This window comes from Electrophorus electricus, chromosome 11 (assembly GCF_041902795.1).
Source record: "Electrophorus electricus isolate QZ-2024a chromosome 11, ASM4190279v1, whole genome shotgun sequence".
NCBI lineage: Eukaryota > Metazoa > Chordata > Actinopteri > Gymnotiformes > Gymnotidae > Electrophorus > Electrophorus electricus.
In genome coordinates, this window is record NC_137507.1 from 28,682,501 (window position 1) to 28,697,500 (window position 15,000).

Genomic DNA, 15,000 nt, shown 5'->3' on the forward strand with positions numbered 1-15,000 from the left:
TGAGAAGTGATTAATAATTACATAATTCTAGTGAGTAGTAACTACCTTAATGTTTTGAGTAATAACTCCATTAATCTAGTGAGTAATAACTCCATTATCTAGTGAGTAATAACTACATTAACCTACTGAGTAATAACTACATTATCTAGTGAGTATAACTCCATTATCTAGTGAGTAATAACTACATTAACCTACTGAGTAATAACTACATTATCTAGTGAGTATAACTCCATTATCTAGTGAGTAATAACTACATTAACCTACTGAGTAATAACTACATTATCTAGTGAGTATAACTCCATTATCTAGTGAGTAATAACTACATTAACCTACTGAGTAATAACTCCATTATCTAGTGACTATAACTGCTTTATCTAGTGAGTATAACTCCATTATCTAGTGACTATAACTACATTATCTAGTGAGTAATAACTACATTAATCTAGTGAGTATTAACATTACTGAAAAGTAAATACATTAATCTAGTGAATAGTAACTACATGAATCTAGTGAGTAATAACTACTTTAATCTATTGAGAAGTGGGTGCATTAATCTAGTGATTAATAACTACATTAATCTAGTGAGTAATAATTACATAATTCTATTGAGTAGTAACTACATTAATTTTTTGAGTAATTGTTTGAGTAAACTAGTGCGTAATAACTACATTAATCTAGAGAGTAATAACTGCATTAATCTAGTGAATAGTAACTACATTAATCTAGTGAGTAATAACTCCATTATTTAGTGAGTAATAACTCCATTATCTAGTGAGTAATAACTACATTAACCTACTGAGTAATAACTACATTATCTAGTGAGTATAACTCCATTATCTAGTGAGTAACTCCATTACTATCACTGCTCATAACCGTCCAGTGTTTTTATGACTTTTCTGCACCCTGCTGCCCCGGGGCTGATGCCACAGTGTCCACTGCACACATGTTCAGTACTTCTCTAATATTTTATTTATCTACTTCATTTACATTTTTTCCAGTTTGATTCTCCAGACCCGCTTCTGTTGCGATCCATCGTGGCAGGTCATTTATAAAGGCGCCATCACTAATGGAACAGATCAATGCCAGCTCACGGAGATGCCATAATCACACCTCTGCCACTATGCTAATTGTCAATTATGCGTTTTTAATGGCTGTTTATTGGGGTAATTCAGCGCATGGCCTGCCGATCCAGCAGGATTCCTGTTCACTGATGTGTTATTTTTGTGGCTGTAATGAAACCAAATGGAACGTATGCGTAAGTACTGCGGAGCAAAAGTCAGGTATTGGTTCCCATGGATACACACGTTCGTCGACCTGTTTCCGAATGCATTTCACCTGCATTTCACCTGTTGGGTCAATGAAAACCTGCCACTGTTTATCTGGTCAGAGAAATACCTGAAGTACCTGAAATACCTGAAGTACCTGAAGTATCTGAACTACCTGAACTACCTGAAGTACCTGAACTACCTGAAGTACCTGAAGTATCTGAACTACCTGAAGTACCTGAAGTATCTGAACTACCTGAAGTACCTGAACTACCTGAACTACTTGAAGTACCTGAACTACCTGAAGTATCTGAAGTACCTGAACTACCTGAAGTACCTGAAGTATCTGAAGTATCTGAACTACCTGAAGTACCTGAAGTACCTGAAGTATCTGAACTACCTGAAGTACCTGAACTACTTGAACTACCTGAAGTATCTGAAGTACCTGAAGTACCTGAAGTACCTGAACTACCTGAAGTACCTGAACTACCTGAAGTATCTGAAGTACCTGAAGTACCTGAAGTATCTGAACTACCTGAAGTACCTGAAGTACCTGAAGTATCTGAAGTACCTGAAATACCTGAACTACCTGAAGTACCTGAAGTACCTGAACTACCTGAAGTATCTGAAGTACCTGAACTACCTGAACTACCTGAAGTACCTGAACTACCTGAAGTACCTGAAGTATCTGAAGTATCTGAACTACCTGAAGTACCTGAAGTATCTGAACTACCTGAAGTACCTGAATTACCTGAACTACCTGAAGTATCTGAAGTACCTGAACTACCTGAAGTACCTGAACTACCTGAAGTATCTGAACTACCTGAAGTACCTGAAGTACCTGAACTACCTGAAGTACCTGAACTACCTGAAGTACCTGAAGTATCTGAAGTACCTGAACTACCTGAAGTACCTGAACTACCTGAAGTACCTGAAGTATCTGAAGTATCTGAACTACCTGAAGTACCTGAAGTATCTGAACTACCTGAAGTACCTGAATTACCTGAACTACCTGAAGTATCTGAAGTACCTGAAGTATAGGGCGTGACGTCAGCTTTCTTCTCCGTTCTCTTCTCTTAGCCGATCTCTCTCTCTCTTACATATATATATATTCACCAAGCAACCATCTTAGATTACTTCACAGCATGCCAAATACAGGAAGGGAGAAAGAGAGAGAGAGACATAAGAAATAGAGAGAAAAAGACAAAGCAGATAGAGACTGACTATAAGGGAGAAAGAGAGAAAGAAAGAGAGTGAGAGACAGTAACACACACACACTCACACACACACACACATTCACACACACACACACACACACACACTCACACACACACACACACACACACTCACACACACACACACACACACACACACACACACACACACCGTTGCTTGTCTTCTACATGTCTCCATCGTTTCTCGGAGACTGCTCTGTCCTTGCAGGAATGTAGTCAGTGCATAACAAAGGGACTGAAACCTCTCATCCGAACTCTCAGCCTCCACTGCTTTGTCCCCTGGGTCTCTGTCGCTCCAGCCACAGGTGTATTATTCATCTTGGGCTCTTGGCAGAAGCGGCTCAGGGGTGTGGCTGGGACCTGCTGGTGCACAAGGTTTGAATGTGCTTTAAAAAGATAACACTCCAAACATCTGAATGCACATGCAGGATTATGGCTCCAATCTCAAAATGCACCACATTATGTTAATAAGACTCTGAACACCTTCCACAGAAACATCTATCAGAGAAATACCTACCTTTGTAACCCCTACCACAGGAGCACCTACCTCTGTAACCCCTACCACAGTAACCCCTATTTTTGTAACCCCTACCACAGTAACCCCTACCTCTGTAACCTCTACCGCAGTAACCCCTACCACAGTAACTCCTAGCTCTGTAACCGCTACCACAGTAATGCCTACCACAGTAAGACCTACCTCCGTTACCCCTACTTATTTATCCCCTACCCCAGTAACCCCTACCACAGAAACACCTACCTCTGTAACCGCTATCACAGTAACCCCTACTTCTGTAACCCCTACATCTGTAACCCCTAACACATTAATACCTACCACAGTAACCCCTACCACAGAAACACCTACCTCTGTAACCCCTATGACAGTAACCCGTACATCTGTAACCCCTACCACAGTAACCCCTACGGCAGTTACCCCTACATCTGTAACCCCTCCCTCTGTAACCCCTACCAGTTGTAACCCCTACCTCTGTAACCACTACCACGGTAACATCTACCACAGTAACCCCTACCACAGTAACCCCTACCACAGTAACCCTTACCTCTGTAACCCCTACCACAGCAACCTCTACATCTGTAACTCCTACCACAGTAACCCCAACCTCTGAAACACTTACCACAGTAACAACTACCTATGTAAACAATACCACAGTAACCCCTACCTCAGTAACCCCTACCACAGTAAAACCGACCTCTGTAACCCCTAACACAGTATCCCCTACCACAGTAACCCCTACCACAGTAACCCCTAAGTCTGTAATGCCTACCACACTAACCCCTATCACAGTAACCCCTACCTCTGTAACCCCTAAAACAGTATCCCCTACCACAGTAATCCCTACCTCTTTAACCCTTACCACAGTAACCCTTACCACAGAAACATCTTCCACAGAAACACCGAACTCTGTAACACCTACCACAGAAACACCTACCTCTGTAACTCCTACCACCATAACCCAAACCTCTATAACTCCTACCTCAGTAACCCCTATCTGTGTAAACCCTAACACAGTAACCCCTACCACAGCAACCCCTGCATCTGTAACCCCTTCCACAGTAACCCCAACCTCTGTAAGCCCTGTCATAGTAATACCTACCACAGTAATCTCTAACTCTGTAACGCCTACCACACTAACTCCTAACACAGTAACCCCTACCTCTGTAACCCCTACCACAGTAACCCCTACCACAGCAACCCCTGCATCTGTAACCCCTTCCACAGTACCCCCTAACTCTGTAACACCTACCTCTGTAACCCCTTCCACAGTTACACCTAACTCTGTAACCCCTACCACAGTAACACCTAGCTCTGTAACCCCCACCACAGTAACCCCTTCCTCAGTAACCCCTACCTCTGTAACCCCTACCAGATTAACTCTTACCACAATAAACCCCTACCACAGTAAAACCTACCACAGTACCCCCTAACTCTGTAACCCCTACCTCTGTAACCCCTACCACAGTTACACCTACATCTGTAACCCCTGCCACAGTTACACCTACCTCTGTAACCCCTACCACAGTAACACATACCTCTGTAACCCCTACCACAGTAACACCTACCTCAGTAGCCCCTACCTCTGCAACCCCTACCACAGTAATCCCTACCACAGTAACCCCTTCCACAGTACCCCCTACCTCTGTAACCCCTACTACAGTAACTCCGACCTCTGTATCCCCTACCTCTCTAATATTGAAATTGTAAGTTTCTCTGGAAGACAGTGTGTGTGGCAGGAGTATGTGTGTGTGTGTGTGGCAGGAGTATGTGTGTGTGTGTGTGTGTGTGTGTGGCAGGAGTGTGTGTGTGTGTGAGTGGCAGTAGTATGTGTGTGTGTGTGTGTGTGTGTGTGTGTGTGTGTGTGTGGCAGGAGTATGTGTGTGTGTGTGTGTGTGTGAGTGGCAGGACTATGTGCGTGTGTGTGTGTGTGTGGCAGGAGTATGTGTGTGTGTGTGTGTGTGTGTTTGTGTGTGTGTGTGTGTGTGTGTGTGGCAGGAGTATGTGTGTGTGTGTGTGTGTGAGTGGCAGGACTATGTGCGTGTGTGTGTGTGTGTGTGTGTGTGTGGCAGGAGTATGTGTGTGTGTGTGTGTGGCAGGAGTATGTGTGTGTGTGTATGTGTGAGTGGCAGGACTATGTGCGTGTGTGTGTGTGTGTGTGTGTGGCAGGAGTATGTGTGTGTGTGTGTGTGTGTGGCAGGAGTATGTGTGTGTGTGTGTGTGTGTGTGAGTGGCAGGACTATGTGCGTGTGTGTGTGTGTGTGTGTGGCAGGAGTATGTGTGTGTGTGTGTGAGTGTGGCAGGAGTATGGGTGTGTGTGTGTGTGAGTGGCAGGACTATGCGTGTGTGTGTGTGTGTGTGTGGCAGGAGTATGTGTGTGTGTGTGTGTGTGTGTGTGTGTGTGTGTGTGGCAGGAGTATGTGTGTGTGTGTGTGTGTGAGTGGCAGGACTATGTGCGTGTGTGTGTGTGTGTGTGGCAGAAGTATGTGCGTGTGTGTGTGTGTGTGAGTGTGGCAGGAGTATGGGTGTGTGTGTGTGTGTGTGTGTGAGTGGCAGGACTATGTGCGTGTGTGTGTGTGTGTGTGTGGCAGGAGTATGTGCGTGTGTGTGTGTGTGTGTGGCAGGAGTATGGGTGTGTGGCTCATTACAAAAAGTTGCCTTGTATGTTTATTTTCCCTTTGCCTGTTTATTGTAGATTAAGTGATTACCGCCCCTCTCAGAATGAGAGAACTGCTCAGTTGATCAAAGCCCATCTTACTTAATCTTGTTTAGGCAGCGAATGAGCAGAGATGCGGTCGATCCTGTGTCTGTTTGATCTAAATATACTGTCCTCTTTAGTCCTGTCACAGCCTTGGAAACGGTGGCCTCTGTAAGGTTCCTGTGAACTGCATGGAGAGCGCATGTCAGTCCTGAGCAGAGTCTCACTGGGTGTTGGGAAAACGTAGGATAAAACTCCAGCACTGGGTCAGCAGAGATTGCCATCCTCTGAGGAGTTGATCAAATTTAATTATGATACATATAATTACCAAAGCAATCTTCTGTGAGGTAGAAATAATCATTTCAGTAGAGACATTGGCACCTGCAGGGCCAGTGTGTAATTTACTTCACAGCATGCCACATCCCAGGGGGAGAGAGAGAGAGGGATAGAGGGATAGAGAGAGAGAGAGAGAGGGGGAGAGAGAGAGAGAGAGAGCCAGTCTGCCTGTTTGGTCACGGTGTTGTTGTTTTCTCTGGGGGAATATGGCAGCAGTTGGCACAGTGAAACCTGTCGTTTGTCACAGGAAAACATTAGATTAGAGAGGGACCAAGGCAGTATGACAGACACACCTGAACCAGCGCTGATTACACATAAGCTCAGAGTCTCCATCCCCACACAGCCCCGCCCACACGGCCATGCAGCCCCGCCCACATGACCCTGCAGCCCCGCCCACACTGTCTCACCCTACACAGCCCCACCCATAAAGCCACACAGCCCCACCCCACAGAGGCACGCATGCAGCCATGCAGCTCCGCCCACACGCCCACAAAGTCCCACACATACGGCCACGCCATCCCGTGACTGAGCAATGTACCTTCACACTGTGTTTATCCTATAAAACAAATACAATACAACAAATGCAAGCAATAAAAACAAAGTGAAAGTGATTGTTCTTGTCGCTATTCTATAGTGAAGCAGGTGGTGAAAAGACATCTATGGTAATGGTGGCGTTCCAGAACAGATGAACCACAAATTCCTCATAGGATAAGCATCCCAAATGAGCGAGCTCCCTGACTGGCCAGCTCCTCTCGGGAGGGGCGGGTGTTGCGGCGTGCGTCGGGATGGAGCGAGGTCCTCCTACCCATGAGCCCACCCGCTGATCCTAATCCCGCGCTGAACGCTTTCCGTTCCTTCTCCGTGGAGGAAAAGAAAAAAGAAAAAGAAAATCGATGAAATATTTTCCCACAGAAAATGCTAACAGACAGGAGCTACTTCCTCTGGGCTAATTAGACCCTGACAAAGGGGCGGCTTTGTTTGGATGCTGAGGAATAACACCAGCCAAGGTCAGATCCAGCTCCCATCATGGCTCTTCCTGAGAAGAACGTTTCTTTGAGGAGAAAGTCTGCATGACAATGTCTGAGCACCAAGTACAGGCTGGTCCAACACCACAGAGGCAGACTGCGCGTACATCACACACAGACTTGTAATGCTGTACTTATGGGGAGGTTTCTGTCCAAGTGGCTAAATTAAAAAATGCCCATAAATATTCCGAGATTAGACCAACACTACAACTGTCCCTCATTCTTACCTTCACAACGTCCCAACAGTGTCATAAGTTTCCGAATACTGCCATTTTGTCCCCGCAAAGACAGAAAAAAGCATGAAAGCAGAGGTTGCTGTGTATTATGGGTGTCAATGGCAGTGCAGGTTTCTGAGATTAATGACCCTCACGGGGTGTAAGCACATCCTCCATGCTGCCAGAACCAAAGTCTCGTGGTCAGGCATCGCCATAGCGCCCTGCCTTGGCCTGCACCTCTTCACTGAACATGTTTAGAACGAGTCCCGCTAGCGCTGTCTCCATCGCTGGGGTGTGTGTGTGTCGGGAGGGTCACCAGACACAGGAGCCCGTCACCCAACAGTCATTTGCTTTAAATGTCAGGGGACAACCCGTCCTGGATTCAGCACTCCACACACACACACACACACAATAACACGGTTTTAACATGTGACAGGAACAGCTCCCATCTCTGCGTGTATCTCTGCAGTAACTGCGGTAAAGACTTTTGAAGCCTGTAAGCCCGCAGGGTCCAGGACGTTCCAGTAATGTCGTTTGTAAGATGCTGTGGGCGAGCGTGTTTGCTCCATTACTGGAGGGGGAGGTTTGGGTCTGTAGCGTCAGGCTCTGAGTGCCAGGCAGGAAGGTTTTACCTTCACTCGAGCCCTGAGTGGTTGTGTTCTTCTCTCCTGTTCATGGCGAGTTGGATTTTCTGGAATTCAGCTATACTGGGATCACTCTCTGTTTTCAAGGGAGTCTCCGTGTCTGTCTGTTTCTGTCTGCGTCCGTCCATGTCTGTCCGCGTCTGTTTGTCTGCGTCTGTCTGTCCGCGTCTGTCCATGTTTGCCCGTGTCTGTCTGTGTCTGTCTGTGTTTCTCTCTCTCTATCATGCTTGCTCTCTCTCTCTCTATCATGCTTGCTCTCTCTCTCTCTCTCTCTCTCTCTCATACACTCACCAAGCCTCTCTCTCTCTCTCTCTCTCTCTCTCTCTCTCTCTCTCTCTCTCTCTCTCTCTCTGTCTTTGTCTGTCACTCTCTTACTGTCTCTATCTGTTTCTTCCTCTCACTGTCATGTTTTCCATGGCATGGCACCGCCTTTTTTAGAGAAGTAAACGACATTCCTCATTTGCTGTTTATTCTTATTGCTCTCTCTCTCTCTCTCTCTCTCTCTCTCTCTCTCTCTTTCTTTCTTCTCCCTCCGTCTCACCCGGCACACGGCAGGGAGCTGCTAAACTTGGCTAATCACGCATGGAAATGTAGAGACTCTGGTCCAGTTTGTGATGCAGAGTCTTGACAAGGGGCCTGTTAGACTCCTGAAATACAGATGCAGAACTCCGGCTAACAGAGGGAGAGAGAGTGGGAGGGAGAGAGAGAGAGAGGGAGAGAGAGAGAGAGAGAGAGAGAGAGAGGGAGAGAGAGAGACAGAGACAGAGAGAGAGGGAGAGAGAGACAGAGAGAGAGGGAGGGAGAGAGAGAGGGAGAGAGATAGAGAGAGAGAGAGAGAGGGGGGGAGAGGGAGAGAGAGAGACAGAGAGAGAGGGAGAGAGAGAGGGAGAGAGAGAGAGAGAGAGAAAGAGGAGAGAGAGAGAGAGAGAGAGAGAGAGAGAGAGAGAGAGAGAGAGAGAGAGGGAGAGTGTGTGAAGGGAGAAAGTACAGTCCATTGATAGAAACAGAGTGTCAGCAAAGGTAAAGTGACATAAATATTTTGAGCTTTTAATACAAACACAATGTATTAGATGTTATTTATAATGTATCCAGCATGTACAGGATATAAAGAATGTGCAAGGGAGAGAGATATATGGAGATATACGACAATAAACGGATATATACAGAGATATAAGGAGATATAAGGAGATATACAGAGATATACAGAGATATAAGGAGATATACAGAAGTATAAGGAGATATACTGAGATATACAGAGAAATACAGAGATATAAGGATATATACAGAGATATACAGAGATATAAGGAGATATACAGAGGTATAAGGAGATATATGGAGATATACAGAGAAATACAGAGATATATGGAGAGACAGAGAGACAGAGAGAATGAGATCAGTACTTCACTGGCAGAGAGCACTGGGCTGTGCTGGTGTTTGAATGCCTCAGTGTGTGTGTGTGTGTGTGTGTGTGTGTGTGTGTGTGTGTGTGGTATTAGTGAGTTTCTGTTGAATGAAAAATCAGTCACTCAACAGACTACTGACGACCTTACAAAACTCTCTCCCTCTCTCTTTTTCTCTCCCTCTTTCTCCCATTCACCTGTTAATTTGTGCTCATTATACATATATGCTGTATATATATATATATATATATATGACCGAGCCCTGTGGGACTTCCAGATACAGAAAGACAAGATGGCTAACCAAGCAGACACACTAGTGATGGACACACAGCAGAAGAGGGCCGTAGTGATAGATGTAACAATCCTGAGTGATCGCAACATCAGGACCAAGGAACACGAGAAGCTCGAGAAACACCAAGGGCTGAAGGAAGAGCTGGAAAAGATGTGGCGGTGAAGGCATCTGTGGTTCCCATGGTAATTGGAACACGTGGGGCTGTGATCCCCAAACTGGGAGAATGGCTCCAGCTGATCCCAGGAACAACATTCTAGATCTCTGTCCAGAGGAGTGCAGTCCTGGGAACAGCTGAGATACTATCAAAGGACCCTCACCCTCCCAGAGCTCTGGTAGAGGACCCGAGCTTGAAGGCAACAGACCACCCGAGGTGGCAGATTTGAACAAATATACGCTCAATTTGTGTCTTTTTCCAGAACCTAATACCTGTAAAGTAACGGGTAAGGTTACAGCCCAACATGAAATGTCACCAAATTAGTGATTATTTCCTACATCAGTTATGTGTCCACATATGCTGTTCAGACCTTAGACAAGCCTGGATGACCCTGGTGACTTCATCTGTTTGTACTTTAAGTTAAGGCATCGAATTTTCTGAAATGTTCTTGCTTTGAGGTTGATAAAGACGTTAATAACTGCTGAAGTGTACACTAGTTAGAATGACAACATGACTTCAGCGGTCTATGGCATGTAATGGCCCCACACAGAACAGGGGTCCACAGGGTGTATTTCTCTGCTCTGATCTGGGGTCAGTGCAGACACATAGCCTCATAGCTTTAACTTCTGGTTTCCCAGCTCCCCTATTACTCACAGTGCCCAATCAGCTTGCAGCCGAGAAAAGCAAGACCATAAAAAAGCCGTAAGTATCAACCAAACAAGGTCCGGGTTTAAGGAACCACCAGAGCCGTCGCTCTCTGTACACAATAGCATTTGACATTATTCACTCAACGGGCAACGATGCAATAAAACCAACGCTTCAGCAGGAATGCAAATATCCGTTCTTTTTGTTTGTCTGTTTGCTTTTGTTTTGTTTTGTTTTGTTTTCATTTTTTTCTGTGGCATTTTAGGTCACCCATGCCAGAGCTTGAGTCACATTTTGCTAAATTATGCTAGTTAGCACAGGCTAAACGCGTGCTTAACCACAACCAGACAGGTTGAACTGTAGCGCTGACAAAACCACAGGGATAGCACTGAAAACACACACATACAGTTCACATTCTTCAGGGAGATACCGTCTGCTGGTGAACTCATTTATATATATATACACGCACACCATATATACAGACATCAAGGTAGGCCTTCAGTTAGCAATAATCCAATCAGAGTCCCGCGAGGCTGTCTGTCTGTCCAAACAGTCTGCGAGATCCTTAAGGCTGTCTCTCTGTCTAAGCACTATGAGTCCCGCAAGGCTGTCTGTCTCATATCTCTGTAGTCTCCCCATCAATACATGAATATAAGTATATATATATAAACAAAAACCCTCCGGTTAGCCAAAGTGTTTGCTAATAATATGTTCTGCCTCAGCACTCAGGCACAGTCCTGTGACTGTCCCATCTGTTGTGTCAGTTCTCGCGTCCTATGCTGTGGTTCAGGTACTGGACTAGTAATCAGAAGGTTGCCAGTTCACCACTGGCAGGTTGCCAATGTTGGGACCTTGAGCAAGACCCTTAACCCCTCAATTACTCAAAGTTGTGTTCAGACAGAACTGTAATTTGGATAAACTCCTCAGCTAAATGTCATCTGTGTAAATGTGCCTGACCTCGCAGCCAAGTGCAGATGCCTGTCAATCAGGGAGGGAGTTGGAGGTCCAGCTTAGCCCTCCCTGACAGCTGGGAGAAAGAAGCCAATTAGCTCTCATAAGCCATGAGCTTCAGCCAATCATAACGTCAGGCCTTTGCCTGATCCCTCCCCCTGCAGTGTGGCGCCCCACCCGAGACCCTGTACTGAGCAGGCTCGGCCGCCCGGCGCTGGCCCGACGCTGCCTTTCGCTCGGCACCACAGCCCACACCCCAAGGCTCCGGTGACTAACAAACCTTCCCTTGCTACTTGCGCCAGACCCAAAACACCCCGGGATCTCCGTGACGCCTCCTGCTTTAGGGACGGCTTAGAGGGATTCGTCTCCTTAATTTATACGGCCTTACTGCTTTAGCGGGCGCAAAGCTGGCGGCTGAATGACAGTTTAAGGAGGAAAGCACTGCTCAGCTCGCAGGGCGTCTCTGACAAGCGCGGAGGTTAAGGTGGGCTCCGTTAATGTCACGTCGTAAGACTAGTGCATCAGCTGAGTGCGACAGGCTTACCGCTACAGCACGAGGGACTCGCAGTGTGTGAGTGTTTTAATCCATGTCAGTATTTTTATTCATTTGGTTTAATTGGAGACAAAAGAGGGTTAAAAATAAAACACAACAAGGCTATAAAACAAGTCTATTAATCCAGTTTGACACCATCCTTCAAAAAGCTAATAAACGCAGTGTGTATGTGATGGCAGGCGGCAGATATCAACGATCTTCACCCGGCTGAAAGAATCAGTCTGCCAACGCCACAGCAGTGGCAGACAGATCAAATTAGGGCGTCATGTTTTATGAGTGGAAATTTATTTTTTTGGTAGCCTTACAAATCAAATAACGGCATCCGCCTGCCACGGTTTGCCAACAGAGAGCACGCGAGCGTGAGGTGGATTAATGACACTGGCAACTTCAGTCCCGTCGCAATTAAAGAAATGAAGGAGAGACCTGGGTAACGGTCTGTTTCACCGCCAGTGAAGTAGCCCGCCAACTCAATCCTGACTTATATGGGGTGAAATCTTTAAAGTAGCAGAGGAAGGAGCACCACAGAGCTAAAAGGATGATAGATAGATAGAAAATTTGAGAGAGAGAGAAAACCTCCTTGGTTGGCTTGTTCTGAGGGAGGTGAGGTAATCCCATTCTGTTCCTCTAACGGAGAGTTCCAGGATAAGCAGCAGCCTGGGTGGGGGCGTGAACCTCAGTCTCATCATCACTCCGCCCTCACGTCTGCGCAGGGCTCTGGAGCTGCTGACCAAACCTCACTGAGTGAGATCTCAGCATGTTGTTTTGGGAGTGTGCTCCCAGAAATGTCATCTCAAGGAAGTTACAATCAAGGATCATCTACTTAAGAATTACAGTTAACATCGAAGCTCAAGTTGTCTAAACGCACCAAGAGATTTGAATTTTTATGAGTTTGTCCCAGATTAGAAATCTGCAATTTTTTTAGATCATATTGGTTTCCCTATCAATTTTTCCCTGATGTAAATATTGAACTTACAGAAACACTGTAGTGACAGACCATTCACAAAGCTAAACTAAACACACCATTAAAGGTACTGTCAAAGCCATTCACAAAGCTAAACTAAACACACCATTAAAGGTATTGTCAAAGCCATTCACAAAGCTAAACCAAACACACCATTAAAGGTACTGTCAAAGCCATTCACAAAGCTAAACTAAACACACCATTAAAGGTACTGTCAAAGCCATTCACAAAGCTAAACTAAACACACCATTAAAGGTACTGTCAAAGCCATTCACAAAGCTAAACTAAACACACCATTAAAGGTACTGTCAAAGCCATTCACAAAACTAAACCAAACACACCATTAAAGGTACTCTCAAAGCCATTCACAAAGCTAAACATTCTGTACATTGTGTACATACATATATACATTGTACATTGTGTATATAAACATAATATACATATATTGTACATACATTGTTAATATATTTTTGTATATATATAGAATATATATTTCTCTGTGCACTCCTGTTTTTCTGTTTCCTCAGTTGGGACAGAGCAACCATTTCACTGTGAGTTATACTGTGTATGACTATATATGTGACAAATAAACCAAACTTGAAACTTGAAACTTGAAACTAAACTAAACACACCATTAAAGGCACTGTCAAAGCTATACCAGGGCAGAGCGAGCACCAATATGCCAAGTGTAGAATCTCTTGGACTGAGTTTCTGAGCTTCTGCTCCAACTTCAAGTGTATGGTCTCCTGGACTGGGTTGAGGCTTGGACTCCATAAGATCTCTGAAGGTGTCTTGTGGTATCTGAACCCAAGACATTACAACAGATCCTTTAAGTCCTGTAAGTTGTGAGGTGGAGTTTTTCCAGAATATGCCACAGATGCTCGATCAGACTGAGATCTTGGGAGTTTGGAGGCCAAGTCAATGCCTTGCACTCTTTGTCATGTTCCTCAAACTACTTCTAAACAATGTTAAAATGTACCAGGGTGATGGTACCTCAGGATCTCACCTGAATGATAAACATAATAAACACTAAAACCAACCTGCCATCTAACAAGCATGTGATTTGCGAAAAAATCTGGCATGCTCTGTATCTTCACATGCTCCCCCCCCCCCCCCTCTCTCTCTCTCTCTCTCTCTCTCTCTACCCCCCCCCCCCCCCCCCCCATCTTTGTATGAAGTTTGGGTAGATATGAGAGTTGGACCAGGATCGATGGTCTGTCTCGGGTAGCGTCTGGGTTCTCTACTCTGGGACTCCACACGGTTGAGCTCATTAACTATGACGTCCAGGCTGAGAGGAAGTGTGTGTTTATTACCCTTAGGCAGGAGCGATTAGCCTTCTCACGGCTGCCCAACCGTCACGCTGCAGGGAACACCCCCCACCCCCGGTGGGCCATGCCTGCCTCCCATAGCCTCCTACCATGACCATGCCATACAAACATCCATCAAATGAGGTCACATTAAATAGAATTTAGGCCTGGGAGCAGAGGGAATGTCAGGGTCTGTTCTTATGACCTCATACATGGGAAATCCCATGATATCCGTGTCAAGCTATACAAACTCCGCAGCAAATGAGGTTACCTCCCCAGCCAAGGAAGAAACAGGAAAAGAAAAGACAGGCAGCGTGCTGAGGCGCTAAAGCTGTAGGGGAAGATTCCAGATGGCTTTGCTCTTCAGAAAATCTGTTGTTTGTTTTGTTTTAATGTAAAACGCTAAACGTAAAGTGTTATTTTTCATTTTTTTGTTTTCTTTTCACTCCCCCAACACACACACACACACACACCCTCCAACTAAACAGGCACTAGCCTCTTTAATCTAACCCTGGCATCATTAATTACTAGAAGTTTGATTAGAATACTTACCACACTCGCTATTCTCTAACTAACCTCGTGGGCACGGAACAGTAAAGGAAAAACATTTATTTTCTGTTAGTGAATGCAATTAAGCAGCAAATTAATGTTAAGGCATTTGATGGCAAGGTGACTGCGGAAGTCTCGGCAGAAAGGGAGAATTCAATTAACTCAAAGCCACGCTGCGTCCGCGCCACGTCCTCGCAACGTCCTCGGGCTGCTTCGTTCCTGCCTCTGCGTAGAGCCCCGCTGTTTACTGCTGGCCATT

General features: G+C 45.4%; 1 protein-coding gene across 1 annotated transcript in view; it reads left to right on the forward strand.

Annotated features, from left to right (window-relative positions):
• The window catches only part of ephb1 (EPH receptor B1), a 272,902-nt gene extending 263,180 nt beyond the window's left edge, over window positions 1-9,722 (forward strand). The window contains exon 17 of the transcript XR_014126189.1: window positions 9,607-9,722. The gene's annotated coding sequence lies outside the window, so the exon portion shown is untranslated. The remainder of the gene's footprint in view (window positions 1-9,606) is intronic.
• Window positions 9,723-15,000: the final 5,278 nt, after the last annotated feature.